Genomic DNA, 26,828 nt, shown 5'->3' on the forward strand with positions numbered 1-26,828 from the left:
TTTTACTTTCTTGTTAATTATCCTACCTTCTTATTGAAACAAATAAAAGTCACACAAAACCATTTCATTGAGGATGCATCCTTCTCAAAGATCTGGATTTTTGCTGGGGTTTCCAGTTCAGCAGTGCCTCACTTTGTATAAGTCTTAAATCTAATTTCTGATTTTTGTTGGGATTGGCCATTTATCCCTGAAGCTTTCTTTTCTTGGTATGGGCAGCCCATATTTCACTTACCACATCTGTTTCAACTCCTTATTTAATTTTTGTGACCCTTGGGCATTTCTCTTTCTTAAAAGATCAGCAATGTACTTAAAAGTACATTTTTAATACTTTAAGCAACATCTATGTGTTTTGCACTGGAATTTTGTTGTTGTTGTTCAGAATATCTAGTTCACTGTTCTGTGGCATAAATAAGAAATTTTATTTGTATTTTTTAATTTAATGCCCTCATGTACTGTTTGGATTTTTTTCTTGTGCCCATGTTTATTTTATAATACATATATACATGCATGAACACATGTATACATTATTACATAAATGAAAATCAACCCAATTTATTCCACAAAGATTTAATGATTCTGATACTGAAATCTTGATTTAATGCTATGCCTGTTGCAAATGAAAGTATGTATGTTCACACACACGCACATATCTTAAGAGAAACTCAGATTATTTATTGGTGAAATACTAGGTACATGCCCCTTAAATCAGGAACAAAGATGTTTGCTATTATACTTATTTATAATGTTTCAAGACTTATACAGATGATGTAAATGTTATATCAGAATTTTAAGTTTAGCTTTCAAAATAAACCTTGATTCAATTGATTTAATTCATCTTTGCTATTTGTTTAACATTGTCATTGTTATGCTTTGATGCTCCCAACATCTCAGACCTGTTATGTATTTCTCTGTCTTAGCAATTAACTCTAATATACATCATATGGTCATTTTCTACTCTTTGTTGGCATGATGGAGGAAAGCCTCAGTGGCCTGACATTGAGGGTTATTATCTAGAAATTGATGCTTGAATGACTCAATGACATTATACAAAAATATTTCCACATCAAGTAAGACATAGAGGATGATTTGTTAATTTGATTTTACCTCAAGAATGATGCTTTTCAGTATATATGCTATTTGATTTTTAATTTATAAACTTAAAAATTCTAAGTTTGTTTCTATGGTGAGAACTATCATGTTGGCACTGTTGTTGGGAAATGCATATTGCAAAGTGATGTGTTATTTTATTAAAATATATGCTATTAAAATTTTGTATTAAAATTCTTGCTAGCTTATTTCATGTTCCTGGTGACCAGACCTACCACTTCTTTATAACCCATGTTCTAGATCCATTCTTTGCTCTGGATATTGTAGTTTTTCTATACCTTATGTGAAATTTTAGTTGTACATTTTTAAAGGATATGAAGAACTGGTGATTTTTCCAGAGAATAATAGAAATAATTGGTGTAATAGGTGATATATTATTTTAGGAATGTTAAAGAAATTAAGGTTGTTTAGCTTACACAATGAAGGATTAAGAACTGGTTAGATTGTAATTCCCGATATCATAAAAAGCTTCTAAGAAAAGAATATTGAAAAATAATGTGCATGTGTTATCAAACAAGGAGAGATTCACTTAAGTGGAAGTAGGAAATGTGATTTTTAGATAAACAGAGAAGATTGATGAAATACTGAAAGGCATTATATGCTTCTTGAGATCTTTAAAACAGTAGACAATCATCCATCCTGAATGGTTTAGCCTAAAGGAAGTGGGATTAGTCAGATAATGCCATAGTTTATATCTCTCATTTTATGAATTCCTACATGACTGATCTCATCCATAGGTAATAGTAGCAGTTGAAAAGGCCCCTTTTGGCATCCACTAATATTTGTTAGCTTGGGATGAGATGTTTTCACCCTCTCTAAGCCCGAGTAATTTTAATTCACTAAGAATGAAGGAACATATCTTCTTCATTGGAAGAAGTGTAATTTCATCCTCCTTTTTTTCCCTTTGGGTCTTATTTCTAACAGTTTCAATATTAAACAAGATTAGCAATGAAACAACTCTCTGATCTTTGTTGGACATTTCACCTACATTGATATCACCAATGATGAATACATGAAAAAAATCTACACCACAAGCTTATAGAATTCTGCTATGTCCAGAATATGCCCCAGCTATTGGATGATAAAAACCATTGTTCACTAATACACAGAATAGGATGCAGACTAAAATGTCTATATGCCAAATTGGTTATATTTCAAAAGTATATTCCATGCAATGCAATATTCTTGCCCCTGCCACTACCTCACATCCACTTAGTGCCATATCTGTGAAAAGCTTTATGTTAAAACATTTCCATACTGAGACAAGCTAACCTAACACTATGGGCAAAGACTGGTTACAGTACACATTTTTATTATGCCATAAAATGTTGCTCATAGAGCATGACAACTTCTCTGACAAACTATAGTATTATTTTTGGTTTGTTGTTGTTGCTATTTTTTTGTTTTGTTTTTGTTTCTGGCATTTTGTTTTTAAATATTTTTGGTATTCCTGACCAGTAGCAATTCATATTGTTCATAACTTGAGTTTTTAATGCACATATCTCAATATAGTGTTTAAAATACCATTCCTGGGACATTTGGGTAGCTCAGTCGGTTAAGCATAGGACTCTGGATTTTGGCTTAGGTCATGATCTCATGGTTTGTGAGATTGAGCCCTGTGTTGGGTTCTGCACTGACAGTGTGGATCCTGCTTGGGATTCTGTCTCCCTCTCTGCCCCTCCCCTGCTCTCTCTAAGTAAATAAATATTTAAGAAATAATAAAATAAAGTAAAATGAAATGAAATGAAATGAAATGAAATGAAATAATAAAATAAAATAAAATGAAATACCGTTCTTAAAAGGTGCACTGACATATTAAGGCATGCCAACCTAGATTTTCTACAGAAGGTGAAATTAATATGTTTTAACTGTGCAAAACAAGGAAGGGATGATATTGATGATTTTGATTGAGTAAAATATTGAGCTGGTAAAATTTAAAGGATCTGTGATTGGAGTAGATGGGAAAGTGGTATTTAATAAAAATATTTTTAACTTTGCCATCCCCAAATCTTCCCAGAATGCACTGGGTCTGGCATATTAAAGTCAATATGATAATTTGATAAATGTGAAGGACTAAAGGTCCTATATCAATGTACTAAGAATAACAAGCTTTGACGTTATAGGTGTTTCTCTCCTTATGAACAAACATTCCGAAATAAGAGTTTATAAAATATATAAGCTGGGGAGTAAATACATAAAGATTTGCTGTAAAGCTCCTTTCAGTAGTGAAATGAAGTTATATAAGGCATTGCTTAGAGATATGCTTATGGGAAGCAGTTAACATTAATAGTTTATTAAAGATTCTTCTGATATGAAAATGAGTTGCCAACAAAATTCTAAAGTAGGTCAATAGAAAATGGGATTTCTTTTTTTTTTTTTTTCAAAAAAGCAGGTGTTTCAGAACGTATATGTGGTGTGTAGAAGGTTGTATTTTATTCAACAGCTACACATATCGAGAATTTAGAATCATGTGAAATGGTGTTGTAGGAACTTCATTACCTTGCTACTAATCATAGGAGGCAGGAAATAAGCCTTTTCAGAATGACGTAACAAGTGGGGGAAGCAATAAGGTAAGAATGAGTAAGAGGAGCAACTAAGGATCAGAAGTTTTTGCTCTTTTCAAATTGTGCCCGGTGAAATATTAACAGATGGAACGTTGATAATTGAAACTTCGATATCCCACTTCCTGTCTCTGTTTCCTACATCTTTTTCTCACTGTAGCAAGGATAATCTTTTCAAACATTGCTTTTATCAGATTACACTTGCATAAACATCTACAGATGAACTTCACACTAAATTCCTCAGATTTGACTTAAATTTCCCCTCTATATCATATCTATTACTTCAATTTATTTTGATACCACATACAAGGAAGATAAATATATTGTACCCTCCCACATAAATCTCCCTATTACATCACTATGTTATTATCTGCCCTCACTGCATTTGCTGTGAACATTTGTCATTACTTTTGGGTACTTACCTGAATTCCCAGGTCGATGAATTTCTTGCCTTATGAATTTTGGCAGGAGAGAGAGCACACCTCACACTATAGAAACTGAGAAAGTTTGCCTCCTCCTCCAACCGACCTTTTAGCTAGGGGATATGCATATGATAGGTTTGTCACCCACCATAGTTTTGAATTTGATGTTATTCCCACTGTTTTTGTCATTCATCAATAGAGTGCATTCACCATTATACCCTAGCTCATTTTTTCCTGCTCATTACCCAAGCCTGTTTTTTAAATTTTTGTTGTGATTTCATGAGATATCAAATAGATTCAATAAAATATGTTTTTCCTAAATTATCCTAAAACAGTTTTGGTTGCCTGCAATTAAAAACCTTAACTAAATCGTTTTGTGTACTTGGTCTTGTGGGTTTGTATTTTTTTGTTTTTGAGGTTTCAGTTTAAACCTTTATTAAGATACGTTGGATAGCTTTGCCCTTTCAAAGTGTGTACTTTTTTTTTTAACAAAGGAAAATATCTACAGTCCAGAAAGGTAATGTCCTAATTGCAGGGATTCAGGCATTTATATGTAAGTTTGTGGAGGAATTAATTTGAAGCAGAGGGACATCCCCACATTACTTTCAAATCACAATTAAGAAGTGACTTACTTCCTACACAGCCGCTTTCAGACACAGCAGATGTCATGGCATCCACAATGTTTCACAATTCTTGGGATTGATTGTACAGACTTTCCCTTCAACGTGTATCTCTTATTTTTTAATTATAAGTGGATTATGTCCTGAAAAGAAGTTTAAAACCAGATGAAACTTACCTTTTCAATGTATTTGAGGATATTTTCCTTATTACATTTTCTTATGAACAATTTTCCTTATTACATTTTCTTATGAATATTCTAAGATTGTGATCATTCTATACATTCAATTTTGCATATTGTTCTTTCTTTACTTAGCACTATGTACAAAAGATTTTTCATCAAAAGTTACAAGTAGAAAGACAGAACCAAAATTAGTAATAAGCCACTCTGTTTTTGTTCACTACAACCACTCTTGAATGGAACACTAAGGCTTTATTTGCTCTGTAAGAGAGCAAACTAACTCTGTAATAGTTATCTAAGAAGAGTAAATAGCAAACTGGGTTGGAATAATGTTTCATACTGATTATGATTTGGGGTGATGGTGGGGAGGTCCAGAGCTGATGGCCAAGAAAGAATTCTTGAAGACATCTTTGGTGCAAAAAGGTACTTTTATTAAAGCATGGGGACAGGACCCAGGGGCAGGAAGAGCTGCATTGGAGTTGTGACAGGTAACTCATTATATACCCTTAGATTGGAAGGGAGTCAGGGATAGAGTAAGTCTCTAAGGTATTTTGGAAACAAGGTTTCCAGGACCTTGAGGGGCTAGCTGTTGCTAGGGAAACACCACTTATTATCATTTAATAAAACCGCAGTCATGAGACCCTTCAGATGTATATGGTGGGGGGCATAAGCTTGGAGTATGATTGCCGGCATGTATCTTAGGACAGGTGAGATAAAGGAAGTAGACTTACAGGATCCTCGAGGTTGGATAATGTCAAGCCAAGATTCCCTTTTGCCCCTAGTAATGTGTCATCATGGAGGCAGCTGAGCTCCTAGAGGGAAGTCACTCTGTGGGTTTCAAGGACTTGTCAATGGGCTGTAGGCAGTAAAGGAACTTAATTTTTCATTTGCCTTACTTTCCCACATCACCATGGCAAGCACTTAAACCCCTTTCTTTTGTGATTGGGTAGCCATGAGTGTCCAAGGAATATCATACATATTCCACCTGGGGTGGGTGTGTGTGTCAGCCTATATTTTGCCCTCAGCTTGCTCCACACTCCCTCATCAATACAACCAGTGAAACAAGAGAAGTCCAAAGAGAAGCATGACTGTCTTTTGTTCCAGGGACTCTCGGACAATCCTACAAAATCAAGGCCTTTCTTGGCTGTTTTCCACAAGACAGTGAATTCTTCATCTGGGAGCATAAGGATTTGAAAATATACCAGGCTGGAATAGTATAGCAAGGTTTAGGCCTTTTCATACCTAAGACATAACTTATTTATGTTATAAACAAGAACTGGAAGAAATCATGGGGTATTTTGTAGTCTTTATGGTTTATATTATACTGTCAGGAAGGAAGGATCTCCTTTGCGCTTCAAGGTCCTAGCTGTACTAAGAATCAAATTGATGTCAGACAGATTAACAGGAAAAAAATCAAATCTAGTTCCAAAGAAATTCCAAAGACAATCAGGCAAAATGAGGTGTATATGTCATCCTGAACTAAGGAGAAGGAGTAGGGGTCTGGGACTTCAAAGGGAAGGAATACAATTCACAGGAAGATGAAAAAAAGTAAATGTATGGTAAACAAATGTTTGCTGGGCAATTCAAAAACAATGAAACATAGAGGACTTTGACAAACATGCCTTGCTAGGTTCCGTCCTCTTTACCATACCTAGTTCATATTATAATGTAGTTATCTATGATGATAGCTCTCTTCATGGAGCAGGCCCTCCATCCAAATCCTTTTTAGGCATTTGAGGGGGAGGGAAAGAGCTTTTCTTCAATCTTCTAGGTTTTGATTTCTTTTAACTTAAAATAATCTGCATGTCAAAGTGACTCATCTTGGGAAGGTCTGCCCTTGGCCCCTAAAATACCATGAGAACTTTTACATACATGTTAATTTGTAAACATCTCTGTAATTGTAGGAAACCAATGTATCAATGCCCTAATTAAGGCAATGCATCAATGCCTTAATTAAGGAAAAAATATAATTGTCTCCACTGACGTCAATTTAGGCTCTAAAAAAAGGGAGGTAGGTTTTATAGAGGGAGAGGAGCAGAGACCAGGCCATGTCCATAATGATGGAGCATGGACAAACTTTTAGGCTAAGACAGAAGACTGTTTTCATTCTCTATTTAGATATCTGAAACCGTTAAACATATAGTAGAGAAAACTCATCATTAAAGGGCTGAGAAATCATATCTAATTCTTGCTAAATATTATCCTAAATAGAAAATAAAAGAGCTTTGTGTAAATCTCTTCTGACCAATGTCTATCTCTGAAATTCTCATTCACTGCTTTATAAAATTATCTGCTTATTAGGACCAGCTGTAGAGGGAGGGAAAAAAGCCTTTTCTGCTAAAGTTTTGGTCAAAATTTCTTCTAAAACACCTTAAACATTTACCTCAAAAGGCTTGGGATATTTTTTCTTTTCTTTATTAACTTTGTTGAGGAATAACTGACAAATATAATTGTATACATTTAAAGTATACAATGTGATGATTTGGTATATGTATGCATTGTAAAATGATTACCAACATCAAGATAATTAACATGTCCATCACCTCACATGGTTAACTTTGTGTGTGTGTGTGTGTGTGTGTGGCGAAAATGTTGAGGATTTACTCTCAGCAAGTTTCATACTGTGTCATTCACTATAGCCACCATGCTCTACAGTAGATCCTCAGAACCTATTCTTCATATAACTGAAAATCTGTAGCCTTTCTAAATATCCTTAATTTCTGTTTAAAAATCTACTATAGATGTATCACTCTCATAATTATGCTTCTTTAAACTATTTAGAATATTCCCTTTATTTAAATAGTAATTCCGCTTTATTTGGAATAGTAATTCCACTTTTTTAAATGTGGTAAATGGTGAAGTAACATTTAGTGAACTCCCATTAAATATCTGGGACTAGAAATAATATTATCTCATTTAATTCCCAAAACCAGTTATAATTCTCTTTATTCTATAAATGAAGAGATTGAGATTCAGGGGCAAAGTAACTTGCCCTGAGTCATACAGCAGATAAGTGTTGGAGCTGGGATTTTCACTCAAACCTGTCTTACTCTGACATCTATATTCTTTTATTAAATCATGCAATCTCCTGTGGAAAATAGTTTTATTTTTCTCATGGTCCTATTAAAAGACCTGTTTTATAATTTTAAATATTGTCTCTTGCTCTATAAAGCAAGAACCTAAACAGTAACACTTTAGTGGAAAGTCCTTGTTTAAGGTTGTTCTATGGCAATGTCTCTCTCCTGTGAAGATTTAAGTTTCCCCCTCCCTCGCCCCAATTCTGTGTCTTCCTTTTGATCCAGTGATTATAACTGGATGCAGTATTCCAGGTACAGATGTTCTCTAGTTTTGCAACACAGGATATGTGTTGGTCTCCTCTGTATATGAAATAGTCAACAATAACTTTCAAATCCTCATTCTGGAGTTTGATGGATATTTCAGAGCCAGTCATTTAAATGTGGTTTAGATTAATTTTTCCTAAATGCATATGAACCATTTAGAGTGTAAAGGAAGTTGAGCAATTTTATAAAACCTGCACCATAGTATTCATCTGCCAAGTGGCTTAGTCATGTTAAATAGATACTTTTGTATTAAACTGAACTGTGATTTTTAACTTAGTTGTTAAGACAGTACACGTAAACACATTTATAAAAGCAAACAAAAAGACGATGTTTACAGTATCACAACATTTCATCAATTCATATATTTATACAGTAAGCATTCTTAATTCTACAGAAATACTTTTTGTGAGCCAAGCAAATCTGGAGTCACATAGCATTAGAAGAGCACAATTCTGTTCCTGTTTGTGAGAAAATATTAAAGTAGAACACTGAGTTTGCTGGTCAGTGACAACGTTAAGGTCTTCCCTTGAAAATTTCCCCTCTTTTTTTGATGCAAGATCCAGTTATCATTTACTCTTTAGTGTAGCAAAAAACTAGATTCAACTAAAGAGTTAGAGGGGGAAATTGATGTCTAGGTAGATATTTAATCAGCTGAATCAAATCCTTTGCACAGCTATATCTGCATTAGATGATAATAAAACAGCCTCCAAATGTTATTAAAATCAGAAAGCTAAAGTTTTTAAGGTGAACATATTTCTTGCTTTTAGAATGCTTCACTGGTATATGGATATGTATTCTTTTTCTTTTTCTTTTTTTAATGTTCAGCCATTTAGTTTGAGAGAGAGAGAGAAAGCAGGAGCCAAGGAGGGACAGAGAAAGAGAGAGAGGGAGATCAAGACCTGAGCTGAAGTCTGAAGCTTAACTGACTAAGCCACCCAGGCACCCCTGTATTCTATTCTTATATATTTCTAATTAATCTAGATTTTTATTTATTTTATTTTTTTTAACGTTTATTTATTTTTGAAACAGAAAGAGACAGAGCATGAACAGGGGAGGGTCAGAGAGAGAGGGAGACACAGAATCTGAAACAGGCTCCAGGCTCTGAGCGGTCGGCACAGAGCCCGACGCGGGGCTCGAACTCATGGACCGCGAGACCATGACCTAGGCTGAAGTCGGACGCTTAACCGACTGAGCCACCCAGGCACCCCTAATTAATCTAGATTTTTAAGATGGATTTAAAAAATTATAGACTTTTTCTTCTCTCACTTTTTAAGATATCTTAAGGGTCTAACCCAAAATATGAGCACAAGGGATCTACACAGTTATAGGACTGCATTCAATTAAAATATTAGGAAAAGTACTGATTTTCACAATGACAGCTTGTGTTATTTAGAATTTTATAGCTTACAAAACAGTTTCACAAACTGTTAAGTCATTTGATCTTTAAAAAACTGGCTTATGAATTAAGTGGGGGTAGGGATATCTTCTATTTTCTGGTTGAGAAAACAGATTCGTCATACTCAAATAAATTATCCAAAGGTACAAACCCCATAGGAACAAGCCCTAAAAATGAAGAATCTTCTAATTCTTAGTTCTCCAACACACATTATTACTTGACTTACATATATAGTTTCCATGATAATGTATTCTTTTTCTTTTTCAGTTCTGGTGGTAATGTTATTTTATTTTGGCAACACAAAAACAGGCATAAAATACGTATAGGTTCGGTTGCTCAGTGCTGTATTAACTTCAACCAGTTTGTACCCAAATATACTTTCTACCATCTCTAGAAGAACAAATCAGCTTTTTATATGTTGAAGTCATTCCTTGTAAACATCCTTCCCATGTTTTTTTTATTATATAAGGATAGCCAAAACATGGCAGATAACATATTATATAACATAAAATATAAACGATATATAATATATATTAGACATATATGAGTTTTTCTCCTGTTAGTGACAGCCTTAATAATAGAACCAACAGAATTAAGTTCTTGTACTTATGTTTTGTTTAATTGCTCATTTATCTCTTATACTTTGTCATGAGTCTTCCCAATTAGTCTGTGAGGCATCAGTGGTATTTATTCTTCTCCTTCCATTTTTGCCACTATCAAAATTGCCCAAACCTGTATCAACTTATGCCTGGATATCTGCAATAAACCAGCTAGCTGAGGTCCCAGAATTCAAGTTAAATGGCCATATCCACCAACCATCCTCCACCCCAATGTTTTTTTGCATATCACTGACAAATAAAGATAATGGTCTTCCCCAATACTGCAGTTACATCTAATTTTTGAAATTGTTTCCAAGTTTACTTATTTTTTTTAAATTTCAAGTGATTTATTCCTTAAACATTTACCAACTATTTTAAAAGTTATGTACCAAATATTTTTATTTTTTCATTGTATTTGATTTTATTTAAATTCAAGTCAGTTAACATACAGGGCAGTACTGGCTTCAGGAGTAGAACCCAGTGATTCATCACTTATATATAACACCCACTGCTAATCCCAACAGGTGCCCTCTTCAATGCCCATCACCCATTTATCCCACCCACTGCCCACCTCCCCTCCAACAACCCTCGGTTTGTTCTCTGTATTTAAGGATCTCTTCTGGTTTGCCTCCCTCTCTGCTTTTATCTTGTTTTTTTCTTCCCTTCCCTTGTGTTCATCTGTTTTATTTCTTAAATTCCACATATGAGTAAAATCACATGATATTTATGTCTTACTCTGAATGACTTATTTCGCTTACATTATATGCTCTAGTTCCATCCACATTGTTGCCAATTCCAAGATTTCATTCTTTTTTATTTGATTCTTTTTGATACGGATTTGGGCAAGATTTCATTCTTTTTTGATATTCAATTGTATACCACATCTTCTTTATCCATTCCTCAGTTGATGGACATTGGGCTTTTTCCATAATTTGGTCATTGTTGATAGTGCTGCTATAACATTGGGATGCAAGTGCCACTTTGAATCAGCATTTTTGTATCCTTTGGGTAAATACCTAGTAGTGCAATTGCTGGGGCCTAGGGTAGTTCTAACTTTAAGTTTTTGAGGAACTTCCATACTGTTCTCCACAGTGACTGCACCAGTCTGCATTCCCATCAACAGTGAAAAAGTGTTCCCCTTTTTTTGTATCTTCACCAACATTTGTTGTTTCCTGAGTTGTTCATTTTAGCCATTCTGACAGGAGTGAGGTGGTATCTCACTGTGGTTTTAATTTATATTTGTCTGATGATGAGTGACATTGAGCATCTTTTCATGTGTCATTAGCCATCAGGATGTCCTCATTGGAAAAGTGTCTAGTTCATGTTTTCTGCCAATTTCTTCACTGGATTATTTGTTTTTTGGGTATTGAGTTTGATAAGTTCTTTATAGATTTTGGATATGTAATTTGCAAATATCTTCTCACATGCCATCAGTTGCTTTTTAGTTTTGTTGATTGTTTATTTTGATTAGGTCCCAAAAGTTTAGTTTTGCTTTTGCTTGACTCTGGAGTCATGTCTAGTAGGAAGTTGCTGTGACCTAGGTCAAAGAGGTTGCTGTGTGTTTTCTCCTTTAGGATTTTGATGGTTTCCTATCTTACATTTAGGTCTTTCACTGATTTTGAATTTAGTTTTGTGTGTGGTGTAAGAAACTGATCCAGGTTCATTCTTCTGCATGTCACTGTCCAGTTTTCCCAACACCATTTGCTGAAGGGAGTGTCTTTTTTTTTCCATTGGATATTATTTCTTGTTTTGTTGAAGATTGTTTGGTCATACATTTGCAGGTCCATTTCTGGGTTTTCTATTCTGTTCCATTAATCTATGTTGTTTGTTTTTGTGTCAGTACCATACTGTCTTGATGATTACAACTTTGTAATATAGCTTGAAGTCTGGAATTGTGATGCCTCTAGCTTTGGTTTTCTTTTTCAACATTGCTTTGACTATTCAGGGTCTTTTCTGGCTCCAAAGAATTTTTATAATTTTTGTTATAGCTTTGAGAAGAATGCTGGTGTTATTTTGATAGGGATTGCATTGAATATATAGATTTCTTTGGGTAGTATCCATATTTAACAATATTTGTTCTTCCAATCCATGAGGATGGAATGTTTTCCCATTTCTTTTTGTCTTCCTTAATTTCTTTCAAAAGCTTTCTATACTTTTCAGCATAGACATCTTTTACCTCTTTGGCTAGGTTTATTCCTAGGTATCTTATGGTTTTTGGTGTAATTATAAATGGTATTGATTCCTTGATTTATCTTTATGCTGCTTCATTATTGGTGTATAGAAATATGACTGATTTCTGTACATTGATTTTATATCCTGCAACTTTGCTGAATTCATGTATCAGTTCTAGCAGTTTTTTGGTGGGGTCTTTTGGGATTTCCAGGTAGAGTTTCATGTTAATTGTGAAGAGTGAAAGTTTGACTTCTTCTTTGCCAATTTGTATGCCTTTTATTTCTCTTTGTGGTTTCATGGCTAAGGCTAGGGCTTCTAATAGTATTTTGAACGACACTGGTGAAATTTGATGTCCCTTTTGTGTTCCTGACCTTGGGGTGAAAGCTCTCAGTTTTTCCCTATTGATGATGATATTAGCTATGGGTCTCTCATATATGGCCTTCGTGATGTTGAGGTATGCTCCTTCTATCCCTACTTTCTTGAGGGTTTTTATCAATTAAGGATACTATATTTTGTCAAATGCTTTTTATGCATCTGTTGAGAGGATCGTGTTGTTCTTATTCTTTTAATAATGTTATGTATCACATTGATTGATTTGTGGATATTGAACCATGCCTGGCAGCCCAGGAATAAATCCCACTTGATCATGGTGAATAATTTTTTTAATGTATTGTTGGATTTGATTTGCTAGTATCTTGTTGGATATTTTTGCATCCATGTTCATCAGCGAAATTGGTCTGTAGTGCTCCATTTAAGTGGGGTCTTTGTCTGGTTTTTCTACCCTTCAAGGGGCTTCCAACTGGTCTAAGAATCAAATTAACAGAGACAGATTAACAGAAGGAAATAAAATTTAATTATATATGTACAGGGAATCCACATAGACATGAGATTCTAATGACAGGCAAAATATGGTATATGTCATTCTGAACTAAGGAGTAAGAGGAAGTGGTCTGGGACTTCAAAGAGAAGGAAAGCAATTCAAAGGAAGATGAAAAGGAGTAAATGTTTAGTCCATCATTTCCTCACCATTTCTGATTACACCCAGTTAACTCAATAAATGTGTACAAGTTTTTGGGTCTAGAGGTAGCATTTGGAGTAAGTCAGCTGATGAAAGTCAGCTGAGGTCTCTGAGACAGCTCTACACAACAGACATAAACTAGCCCAGAGTAGATGAAGATGGTGTACTTCTGGGAACCTCTCATTTGAGTATTGCTCTTCTCTAACCTTCTCTAACCTTCTCTAACCTCTAGCCTTGCCTGAAGATGTGTAAAATTATTAACCCTTAATTTGCTTCCTTAGCAAGGACTCTTCTTTCTTCCCCATTATGTCTCAGGTGGAATAGGTGACTGGAATAAAGCTAGTTTGAGTTTTTAATATTATCTGGTGAGCCTGTGTCTGTATATAAGAGTCCACTTATTGTATTTTATATCCCCTTGAAACTAGAAAATTAGTGATTCATCAGATTAATATCCCCATTGGAGTGTGATTGTTCTCATGAAAGTCATCACCAGACTGTCTTCCTGCCAAATCTGCAGAATTATCTTCTCTGTTCTCATTCTCCTTGATCTCTCTGTTGTATTTGACACTAATAACAAATTACCCCATGAAATATTTTTTCCCTTTGGTCTTTACACAGTACTTATTTTACTCCTGTTTCTCCAACCACTGTGGGAAAAAATAGAAGAAAAAGCAAGGGAGTGAAAGAAAGCTCAAAAGAGAGAGAAAAGAGACAAAGAAGAGACCAAAGAAGAGGAAGAGGGAGAGGACATGAAAGTAGAGAAGAAGGAAAGGGGTTTATTCATGATAAAGATTATCACATCATAATACCACCTTCAACATTTGCCTCATGTGTTACTCAGTAGCAACCAAGATTTATGTTGCATAGGTTTAGTCAAATAAATGGAAGCTACCATTTCAGCACTTACTATGTGCCTGCTACTGAGAAGAAAATTAACATACTGTTTAATCCTCACAACATACTTCAAAGAAGGTAACACTATTTCTATCTCAAATGTGAAGAAAATTGAAACAGAAAGATTAGGTAAATTGCTCATATGCCTACATTTACTAAGTGAGAAAGCCAAGGTTTGGTCCTAGTTTTATCTATCTCCAAAACTTATGCTCTATTATTTATATTATACTGTCTAAAGCATCCAGGAACTTATTATGAATCTTAAATATTAAAAAAATTAAGTTTATTTATTTATTTTGAGAGAAAGAGAGAGTGTACAGAGGAGGGGCAGAGAGAGAGGGAGAGAGAGAATCCCAAGCAGGTTCCATGCTATCAGCACAGAGCCTGATATGGGGCTCAATCCTATGAACCATGAGATCATGACCTGAGCCAAAATCAAGAGTTGAACGCTTAACTGACTGAGCCACCCAGGCACCCCTGAATTTTGAACATTTAAAAGAGGGAATGTTTCAATGGTTTACTTACATTTCTAGAGATGTATAATTAAAAAATAAATTCATAGGGTGCCTGGGTGGCTCAGTTGGTTAAGCGTTCAACTCTTGATTCTGGCTTAGGTCCTGATCTCACAACTGCCTGGAGCTCTGTGCTGACAGTGAGGAGCCTGCTTGCGATTCTCTCCCTCTGCGCCTCCCCCGCATGAACTCAGTCTCTCCCTCTCTCTCTCTCAAAATAAATAAATAAAACATTAAAAAAAATAAACCATTGTCTGACTTTCTATTTTGGAAACTACTAATTTGTCATGTGGTTTGATCTGTATCTTAGATCACTTTAAATCTCTAGTGAGGGGCGCCTGGGTGGCGCAGTCAGTTAAGCGTCCGACTTCAGCCAGGTCACGATCTCGCGGTCTGTGAGTTCGAGCCCGCGTCAGGCTCTGGGCTGATGGCTCAGAGCCTGGAGCCTGTTTCGGATTCTGTGTCTCCCTCTCTCTCTGCCCCTCCCCCGTTCATGCTCTGTCTCTCTCTGTCCCCAAAATAAATAAACGTTGAAAAAAAAAATTTTAAATCTCTAGTGAGAAGTCTCCTTAGATCACACCTTATTGTTTAAGATCATTTTTTTCCAGATGGTACAAAATAGCAAACTCTGGTTCTTCACTATAATTAATTATGGATTCCAGGGCACAATGGGGCATTTTACTTCAAGAAAAATTTGTATTGAAACAGCTGCCTCTCTTATTACCAAGAGATCTGTACCCTTTCAGCTGCCAGTGCTGACATTTGTTTCCCCATTTCTCTACAAAATTAGCATCTCTAAGAATTCTAAAGGGTTTGTTCATGATTAACTTGCAGTTGTATTTTAATAGAACATTTTGTGCATTTCATATCATAAAAAAATTATCTAAAACTGAAAGGCTGATAAATTCCAGGACTTCATTTTGGTCAATGATTCAAACTTTTGGAGGAAAAAAAAAGAGAATTTCTCCTTTTTTGTGTGTGTGGCCAAGTCAAAGTTAAGAAGTAAGCCTTGGAAATCTATAATATTTATTAATGTAAAAATGTATAAAAACAAACAATAGCTGTGAATAAAGAAGAAAGCTAGCAAAGCTATGAAGCATAGTTCTCTTCCTTATGAAAGTCTATCCTGTATACATTTGTCAGTATGAATTCTAAAGGCAGAATCCTAAAGATGTCCTTTACCTGATATCCCCATGAACAGTACTGTTAATAAGGGACTTTGCTAATGTAATTAAGGTTGCTAATCAGCTGAATTTAAAATGGGAATAATATCATGAATCTTAGAATATACAGATGGACCCTTAAAAGCAGAAGAAAAAGACAAAAATTCAGTCAGAAATATGGGGCAGAAGTTGAAGTCAGAGAAGATTTGAAGTGTAGGAAAGACTTGACCTACCGTTGCTGGAGGACAGCCATATGGAAAGCAATAGAAAATCCTTATTCAGCAAGTAAATAACTAGGTTTGACCTGCATTGATTTCTTGTCATTCAGCATTCACCTTTGTGTATATGTACAAATACTAACTAGAAAACCTTTAAGAAAACATCCTAATCTTAGAGTCCTGGAAATACTATAACATAAAGATGCATGCCAAAAAGAAAAAAAAAAGTTCATCCAATCCTAGGTGATACTGTGATTCAGCACAATGTCTTCCCAGTTCCCTTCCAATTTTTGTTTTTCCAGTCCTCATTTTGGTAACCCTATTTTTGCTTTTCGCTTTTTGTCTCAATTTAGGGCTTCCGAATTCTTATGCTGCAGCTTGGTAAGAAATCTGTCACTAGAGTTGTTCTGAATTTTTTTTGTTTTTGCTTATATAGTTGCTCATGGTATCACATGTTTCTTATTAATAATCCTTAAATAAAACTATTTTTCCTTGCCTAATCCCCCCTTCCTGTTAAATGACAACAAATGTATTCATTTTTGTGGGCACCTTTAAAAGAGGGGTTGTATCTCATTTACTTTTATGAATAAATATTTGTTGAATTTTAAAAAGTATAATGTCTGATAATGCCTTAATGGATTACCTTACCAGGATTATTTTATTTTAACAAGTCAGAATGTCAATACTGTATTTGTTGCATAGTTCCCATTTTTAAAACAAGTTAAGATTTCAAAAGAAATTAAGTAGAAGGGAATCCTAGAAGAAATGAAGGAAATGCTTTTCAGCAAAATTGCAGTGATAGCACCAAAGTTCTCCATATTTCCACTGGGAAGACTAGAAGATGTAAAAACAGGGTGGAAACCTGCCAATTGATGTACCACAAACTTTGAGGATTTCCTGTTAGCTTAAATAAGAAGAGGCCAAGTGAAGGAAAGATTAGAGCCCTGAACAGAAAAATGCCTCCTGTGAAAAAATAATGTCTGAGAAGTAAATTGAGGTAACTTGAATAGCGCTTCTTAAAGTTTAAAGGAGGCTGAATTAATTGCTAGAGAGGGCCAAAGAACTTTAAAGGGCATATCACATTAATACTGCCTGACCTCTGTTCATGCACAGCATCTACACCTATAATTAGACCTGTGGAGAAGTGAGAGTAACTTAACTGACAGTGAAGGCTACTAGAAGCCAAAGGTCAATGCTCACTAAGAAGGAAGCTGAGGATTGCCATTGTTCTTGGCACAGGGAAACTGATTATTGTGGGCTTGCTTCTAGGCTTGTTTGCACTCTTTGCTCTCACAAATGAAGAAATAACACAGTGGCAAAGTTTCCTACTTGGTCTATTTAGAACTCTGAATCCTTTCTCAATCCCTGTAGACTATGAAGTCACTAACAATATAAATTTACGATAAATTATAAAATGTCCCCCTTCTTTGCATCTCGATCTCAAAGATTCATGCAAAGATCTATGCCAATTTCTTATAGAACCTATCTCTACTTAACTATGGCAAAGTAATGAGCAACCATAGATACTCTGATATGAGAATTTTTAAAAAGGGAGAACAATCACCCAATGTGTGAAGATATACTTCAATTCAAACAAAGGAAATTATCACGAATCAGAAGAGACACCTCACTGGAAACACAGGTATTCTAAGTAACAGAAGAATACTAGGGAGGTTTTATGATATTTTTCAACAAGATTTAAGAATATGATTGGTCCAAAAATAAATCAAACAATGCTAGAGCAAGTAATCATGAGAGATGAATTGGAGTTAAATACACACACAGATTTTTTTATTGTAGGATTATTAAACTTAAAACTTTAACGAAAGTGCCATATAATAAGGTAATAATTGAATTTTAAAAGTAGCACACAGATTCAAGAAATTCATCCAGAATTCTGAAGAAATGGCAAATTGGTGAAAAAGAGTAAGAAAAAATATGGCAGATGTTGTGGACAAATTCAAGGAATCCAATACACACAAAATAGAAATTTTAGAAGAAGAGAATAGACATGATGTAACAGAAGCAAAAATCAAAGAACAGTGGAGAGAAAATTTCCTGAGCTGAACTAATATTTGACACTTTTGTTTAAAAGAGATGACTAGGAGTGCCTGGATGGCAGTTAAGTGTCCGATTTCTGCTCAGGTCATAATCTCGTGGTTTGTGAGTTCCAGCCCTTGCTTGAGATTCTCCCTTTCCCCCTCTCTTCCCCTACTTGTGTGCACACGCTCTCTCACTCTCTCTCTCTTTCTCTCTCTCTCTCAAAAATAGACATTAAAAAGAATAAAAGATGGCCTAATAGTCAAATTTATTGTGGGATGGGAGGAGAGAAAAGAAAGGGGGACAGAGAGGTAAAACAGACTTAACACCCAGAAATATTTTGAATCTCTAGAAAAATTTTGAATTTCTAAAGGCATTGATCACACTAAGCCGGAAAAATAAATAAAATTTAAAAATAAATGTTAATGTTCAATACTCAAGAGCTGTAACGCACCAAGTGAAATATAATTTTAAATGTATTTTTAAATAAGTGGAACTATAAGAAAAATCAAGAAAACCACCATATTTATAGAAAGGCATTTTAAATTGCCCTGCAACTATTTTACAGATCACATAAACAGAATAAATTAAAAAATAATAAGTTGGGGTATAGAGGAATTCAATGTTATAATTAATACGTGGTCTTGTCAAAAAGATGGCCCAGAAGCCATTTTTCTAGAATTCAAATGAAGTGAAAGAAAAACAAAATAGTAGAGGAGATGCCTCACATCCAAGGAGCCAACTACAACACAAACTCTGAGAGATCTCTGTGAAATATCTTGAAGTGGGAAGAGACTGAAGGACCTCATAAAGGGCCAGATCACAATTATGATTTGATAGTGTCAATAATAGAGTCTGAGTTGGGCAATGGCGAGCCATTGGAAATCTGGATACCACTCACTAGATACCACACTATGCTCTAGATACACTCTACACAACAACCAATGGTAGCAGTGCTAGACTTGGTAGAGAGAGTATACATCAAGCATAAAGCAGAGGGAGTTTTGTCTGAGCTGAATTTATTCACTCATTCATTGTTCATTTAGTGAATAATTATTGAATATCAGTGTTTACTGGACATTGTGCTAGATGATGGGGGCAAAGCAGTGAAAAAGACAGATAAAATCCTTTATGATTTTTATTTATTTGGCTGGGGAAACAAACAGGTAAACAAATATAGAAATAAAATAATTTTTACAAGTTACACGTGCTACAAAAGAAACAAGTCAAGGCAATGTGATTCAGTGTGTAGTTGTTGGGGGTAGAGTTACTTAAATTGAGTGTTCAAAGAATGATTTCCTCTCTGAAGAGGTGGCATTTAAACTGAGACTTGAACATTTACAGTGAAACATTTAAACTGAGCCTTTAAAATGAGCTATAGAAGAGCAGAAGAAAAGATGTTTTCAGCTGAAGCAGCAACAAAGACTTGGGCAAGGGAGGGTTGTACCCTTTATATAGATGGGAAAAAAACACAAAACTAAATATTGTAAAGATATCAATTATTCTCTAGTTTATGGATAATTGCTATGAAAATAACGTGAATAACAATGATTATTTTGGAGGGTGAAGAGGGTGTGAGAATGTGATGTTAACATCCATGTAAAAGAATAAACTTTTGGAATAGCTGAGAAGATACACTACAATGCTTAAAAAAGTATAATAGCTTATTACTAATGCAAGAATATAGTTTAATGGGAAAAAATAGTTCCCAATGACCTCCAATGTAAGTACAAACACTAATTTATACAGGTGGCATTATATTATATTAGGAAAGGAAAAGATAAGCCAATAAACAGTGCTAGAGCAATTGGTTATTTACCAAATTTTACATAGTTACTTATCACCAGTCACCAAAATACAGATTAAAGACAAATGTTTAATAAGTAATCTTAAAAAGAAAATATAAGGAACTAGTTGTGCAATATTGGAGTGAGGAACACCTCTTAATGCGACAACAAAGGAAATCTTAAAGGAAATTAGCAGATTGCATGTGGTGATGAATGATTATTTGCCTTTTAAAATGTTGTGTATCTTCTAAATTATGTATACTGAGAAACTTTTAACTTTAGAATCAGAAAAATAATACTAGAAAAAACATTCAAAACGATTACCTCAAAAGAAAACTGAGGGATTGTTTTACAAAAGAGGCATATCTGGTACTTCTAAAATCATGCCCTGAGGAGAGTCACATTCTCTGTATATTTGGTTAACTCAGCATTACTCTTAAGAAATATAGGTAACGACTGCTATTGGATTGTTTCTTATTCTTTAATTTTCAGGAAACAGATTGTCCAAAATAATTTTAACCTTTTAGTCTCTCGCTTTAAAAATACAGTCAAATATTGATCTTACCACAGAGATCTGATAGGAGATGAACTTGGGATCTTCCCCCTGGACAATAGAGACCATTTGGTCCAACAGAGTACCAATTACAACACATATTTTATCATTGTTTTCCCAAGCCTCCCTTGGGAATTCTGTCTGATAAAAAGTAAAAATTGCAACACTGTTTGATTCTTTGGTGCAGACGTTTTCCTTCTCTTTGTCCTGCAAAGTCACACAAAGTACATTTTCTTTCTCTGTCTCCATACTCCTGACACTTTCACTTTCATTAAATTCCAGAATAGCAACTTTCTTACCCAGACAAAATGGGCTCCCTGGGAATTACCAGCCTCATCGTTATTTAAATAAAATTACATATGTATGTCAATTCAATTGTCTTCAAGTATCAGTGTTATTTCTCAGTCAGCAAGTAACCAGGCTGTAGACTTTTTGCATTTTCATCTACTTTAAAGTGCAACTGCTCAGCTGAGATCACTATAGCCCAGCAGAAAGCTCAAGTTTGAAGTGAAGTTTTTTTTAAAGTTTATTTATTAATATTATTTGAGAGAAAGACAAAGAGAGAGGTGGAGAGACCCAAGCAGGCTCAGCGCTGCCAGCACAGAGCCCCATGCAGGGCTCAAACTCACAAACCCTGAGTTCATGACCTGAGCTGAAATCAAGAGTCAGAAGCTCAACAGACTGAGCCACCCAGGTGCCTTTGAAGTTATTTTTCTTTTCATTTCATTCAAGATTTTTTGCTTGTTTGTAAGTTTTTCCCCTCTGTGCTGAAATGTTACTACTCATTGCGTTTGATCCAGTCCAGTGTTGAATCTGTAATTCCACTTCATGGCAAAATAATGTTTGTTTCTATCTTCATAATCTTCCAGAAGTAGCTATGAAGTAGCTATATCCAGCTTCATGCCACTGAGAGCTAATTTGAAAACTGTTAGCAAAATATCCCAAATCACTGGAGGACCAGTGGAGCCATGGGAGAGGGGTCAGAGGCCCTTCTCCAGGACCCAGGTTTTCCTGGTGACTTAGCTCCAGGTAGCCCCACATTTGTTCCAGATGGTCTCAAAGGGCGGGAGCTTTCATTTGGACTGTGAGCAGAGGCCTCAACAAAGGCCCTGGGCACCAAGCCTGGTCCATTGCTTTCCGAGCAAACCTCCCCAGAGCTCAGACCTGGTTGGGAACCCTGGCGGGAATGACACAGTGGTTGACTGCTTCTGGATGAAGCCTGCAGTGCGGACACTTGCTGGATCTGAGGCCTCTGCACAGTGCCCAGTCTCTGAGTGACTGCCTGGATCTTGAACCTGTTATCAACGGGTGCCTTATGCAGACTGCTTGGAACCCTGAAACAGGTGTTGATCCTGCTCCTGCCTAAGGGGCTGTGGAGGAACCACTTTGTTGATAGATAGATTTAAAATTATATTTAATGGTATATATGATGAAACCTCCTAGGACCCTCTGGCCAACTTAGTAGTCTTTTAAGCTTTAACAAGCACCTTTAGCCCACATGGTTGATTAACCTTTCTTTTTATATTTATAGATCCTGCATTCTTTCCTAGAAAGAACAGAGCACCTCTGTACAACCCTCAGGCACTAAGGAACCAGATCACCTTGCTCCAAGCACTGAGATAACATCTGTAGCTGGCACCATTGAGTCTGCACATAATCAAGAAATGTTAGGTATTCCCGTACTCCCTTTATTGATTAACTACCCTAAATGCCTTTAAAAACCCTTGGGCCAGTGGTGCCTGGGTGGCTTAGTCAGTTAAGCATCTGACTCGGTTTCAGCTCAGGTCAAAACCTCAAGGCTCCTGGATTCCAGCCCTGCATCGGGCTCTGTGCAGACAGCATGGAGCCTGCTTGGATTCTCTCTCTCCCTCTTCCCTCCCATTCCCCACCTGCTCGCTATCTCTTTCTCTTAAAAATAAATAAATAAATAAATAAACATTTAAAAAGAAAAACCCATGGGCCAGGCAGAAACCTTGGAGTTGGCCTTTGGACAAGAGTCACCTCCCCAGGTGGCCAACCTCCTGAATAAAACTCATATTCCTTTCCAACCAAAACTTATTTCTTGAGTGTTGGTCTTTGGAGTGATGGGCAGCTGAACTCGGGTTTTGGTAACAATGATCTCATATATTATTAATATAACATATTATTACATAATATATATTCAAAATTCTGAATAAAAATTCAGGGAACCTGGAAATTTCTGAACAACAAAAATAAATTTAAGTGGAAAAAGACTAGTTCTTTAAATATTTTAAAATGTCAATCACATGTTCCTGATAATTATTAGCAAGGTTAAAGAAAAAGTGACCACTGAAATCATTAAAATTTTTTTTTAATGTTGAATCTCAGCTGGTCCACCCAAGACCCCCTGAGCACCAACCCTAGTCTCTCACGCGGTCCCATTTCTGCTCCAACAAGATGAAAGAAACTATCATGAACCAAGAGAAACTCGCCAACTGCAAGCACAAGTACACATTGGTGGGAAAGGAACTGCTTGCTGAAAGAAGGTGGTTCATACAACAGCTACAGCAGATGATAAAAAACTTCAGTTCTCCTTAAAGAAGTTAGGGGTAAACAATATCTCTGGTATTGAAGAAGTGAATATGTGCACAAACCAAGGAACAGTGGTCCACTTTAACAACCCTAAAGTTTAGGCGTCCCTGGCAGCGAACACTTTCACCATTACAGGCCATGCTGAGACAAAGCAGCTGACAGAAATGCTACCCAGTATCTTAAGCCAACTTGGTGCAGACAGTCTGAAAAGTTTAAGAAAGCTGGCTGAAGCTCTGCCCAATCTGTGGATGGAAAGGCACCACTTTCTAATGGAGAGGATGGTGATGATGAAGTTCCAGATCTTGAGGAGAATTTTGGTGAAGCTTCCAAGAATGAAGCAAACTGAATTGAGTCAACTTCTCAAGATGATAAAACTTGAAGAAGTTACTGGGAGCTGCTATTTTATATTATGACTGCTTTTTAAAAATTTTGTTCATGAATCTGATAAAATCTAGATCTCTAATATTTTAAGCCCAAGCCCCTTGGACACTGCAGCTCTTTTCAGTTTTGCTTATATACAATTCATTCTTTGCAGCTAATTAAGCTGAAGAAACCTGGGAATAAAGTTTGAAACAAGATTAATAAAGTTCTTTGCCTAGTAAAAAACAATTTAATGTTTATATTTATTTTTGAGACAGAGCATGAGTGGAGGAGGGGCAGAGAGAGAGGGAGACACAGAATCTGAAGCAGGCTCCAGGCTCTGAGCTGCCCGCACAGAGCCCTACGCAAGGTCAAACTTGTCAACCACGAGATCATGACCTGAACTGAAGTCAGATGCTCAACTGACTGAGCCACCCAGGCGCCCCTGAAATCATTTTAAACATTGCCTCTCCCTTTCCATATCCTACTAGATTGAGGAGAGTCTGTTTTATCTTCCACTGTAATTTTGTTTTCTACTTTCTTGTTCTCCCTTCAAGTGTGGTATCTTCTGTTATACAGATCACAGAAAATACAGTAAAACCTTGTTTGCAAAGTATAATTCATTCAGGAAATATGCTTGTAATCCAAAGCACTTGTATATCTAAGCGAATTTTCCCATAAGAAATAATAGAAACTCAGATGATTTGCTCCACAACCCAAAAATATTCATATAAAAAGATTACAATACTGTAATATACAAAATAATAAAGAAAATGTAAAATATAAAAAAAAGATAAATAACTTGCATTTACCTTTGAAAACCTTCGTGGCTGGTGTGAGGGAGACGAGAAGGGGGTTATTGTGTAGGACGACTTTTACTATCACTAACAGATCACTGCTATCTATTGGCTCAATGGAATCTTTTTCTTTTCATGCCACTTTAAAAAGGAACCTATCCAATGACACATGCTTTTGCTTCCTTTTGAGGATTTTGCAGAAGTGTGACATTGCATTGTCATTAAACAGATTCATCGCTCGCAGTGCTACAGCCTTATTTGAGTGGTGCTTTTCTACAAATTTTGTACTGTTTACCACATTTACACATCTCCCTAATTTCATTTGGAGTGAGGGATTCCTCCACCTTTCCTCCTCCTCCTCTGCACACAAGATCTCCTCCATAGCCTCTTGCTGTTGCTTGCGATGCTGCAGATCCATAAGTTTGTCAGTGGTCAGCTCCTGGCCATGTTCCTCCACCAGCTCTTGAATCTTACCCTCTTTCACCTCCAGTCCCATGGTCTTCCCCAAGGTTATAATTTCACTGACAACTGGCAGCTCCTGTTATTGAGCAGGCCCCTCTAAGTCATGTCCGAGAACGCAATCAGACCTCAGTTTTCTCCAAGCAGATGACGGTTCTCTTGGTGATCCCATCCTAGGCTTTATCGATGATCTTGAGGAAGTTCACGATGTGGAAATGATTTTTCCAAAACTCTCGGAGGGTAAGGTTTGTTTCTTCAGTCACCTCGAAGCATTGCTGAAATAGTGCTTTGGTGTAAAGCTTTTTAAAGTTCGAAATGACTTGCTGATCCATGGATTGGAGGACTGGAGTGGTGTTGGGAGGAAGGAACCTGACCTTGATGAACTAAGATTCCTCCAGTAAGTCATCCTCAAAGCCTGGAGTATGAGCAGGAGCATTATCCATAACCAGCAAGGCTTTGAGGGGCAGATTCTTTCTTAAAAGGTATTTCTTCACTGCAGGACTGAAGACCTCATTGATCCACTCAATGAATAAGATATGAGTGACCCAAGCTTGCTGTTGGACCTCCACATAACATTTAACTGACTCTTCTGCACCTTGCATTTCTTGAAGGCTCATGAATTCTTGGAATGATACAGGAGCAGGGGCTTGCCTTTGAAATCCCTGCCTGCATTAGCACAAGAGGGTGAGACGGTCTTTCGTGGGCTTGTGACCAGGCATTGCGTTCTCTTCTGTAATGTATGTCCTCTTAGGCATCTTTTTTCCAAAAAAGCCCCATCTCATCACAGTTAAAGACTTGCTCTGGCAGGTAAAACTCGGAAATGATATCCTGGAACTCAGCGAATGCCTCAGCTGTCTTAGCATGCGAACTCGCAGCTTGTCCGTGTCTCACAACACTATGGATGCCACCTCTCCTCTTAAAGTTATCAAGCCATCCCCTTCTTGCCTTGAAGACTTCTTCATTTTCTGTTGACATACTTGGCAGTTTACTTACAAAGTTGGTGTACAAGGCATTTGCCTTCTTGCAGATAAAGTTCTCGGTCACAGTATCACCTGCTAGTTGCTTCTCATTTATCTAAACCAAAAGCAACTTTTCTACATCATCCAGAAGACATGGTGGTTGCTTTGATATTCTTGTGACTCCTTTTGCTGCATCTAGCCCCTTTATTTCTTCTTTCTTCTTTAATAGTGTGCAAATGGTCAACATAAACTTCTTACAAAATCTTGTAATTTCGGCCACTCGTATACCTCGTTCATATTTCTCAATGATTTCCTTCTTAACTTCCACCATAATCATCTCCTTCTTACTGCTTTTCTTTTCAACCTTTTTCTGCAGGGGGCTATTGTATATGCTTACACAAATGTTTTTCTTTTTTCCATAAAGATGGTATTTCTTTATTTCTTTAGGTTTTTAAAAAATACTTTAAAATTGTTTTCAATGTTTTCCTTAATTTTTGTTCTATTTCTCCCTAAATGCCTTACGTTTTAGTTGTATCTTATTCCTTGAAACATCATTTTTTATACTATGGAAAAATGTTATGTTTATTTTTTTAAATATATGAAATTTATTGTCAAATTGGTTTCCATACAACACCCAGTGCTCATCCCAAAAGATGCCCTCTTCAATACCCATCACCCACCCTCCCCTCCCTCCCACCCCCCATCAACCCTCAGTTTGTTCTCATTTTTTAAGTGTCTCTTATGCTTTGGCTCTCTCCCACTCTAACCTCTTTTTTTTTCCTTCCCCTCCCCCATTGGTTCCTGTTTAGTTTCTCAGGATCCACATAAGAGTGAAAACATATGGTATCTGACTTTCTCTGTATGGCTTATTTCACTTAGCATCACACTCTCCAGTTCCATCCACGTTGCTACAAAGGGCCATATTTCATTATTTCTCATTGCCACATAGTACTCCATTGTGTATATAAACCACAATTTCTTTATCCATTCATCAGTTGATGGACATTTAGGCTCTTTCCATAATTTGGCTATTGTTGAGAGTGCTGCTATAAACATTGGGGTACAAGTGCCCCTATGCATCAGTACTCCTGTATCCCTTGGGTAAATTCCTAGCAGTG

General features: G+C 36.2%; 1 pseudogene; it reads left to right on the forward strand.

Annotated features, from left to right (window-relative positions):
- The first annotated feature begins 22,942 nt into the window (after positions 1 to 22,942).
- LOC123594140 lies at positions 22,943 to 23,741 on the forward strand (annotated as a pseudogene).
- Positions 23,742 to 26,828: the final 3,087 nt, after the last annotated feature.

The sequence above is a fragment of the Leopardus geoffroyi genome, chromosome X (genome assembly GCF_018350155.1).
Source record: "Leopardus geoffroyi isolate Oge1 chromosome X, O.geoffroyi_Oge1_pat1.0, whole genome shotgun sequence".
Lineage (NCBI taxonomy): Eukaryota > Metazoa > Chordata > Mammalia > Carnivora > Felidae > Leopardus > Leopardus geoffroyi.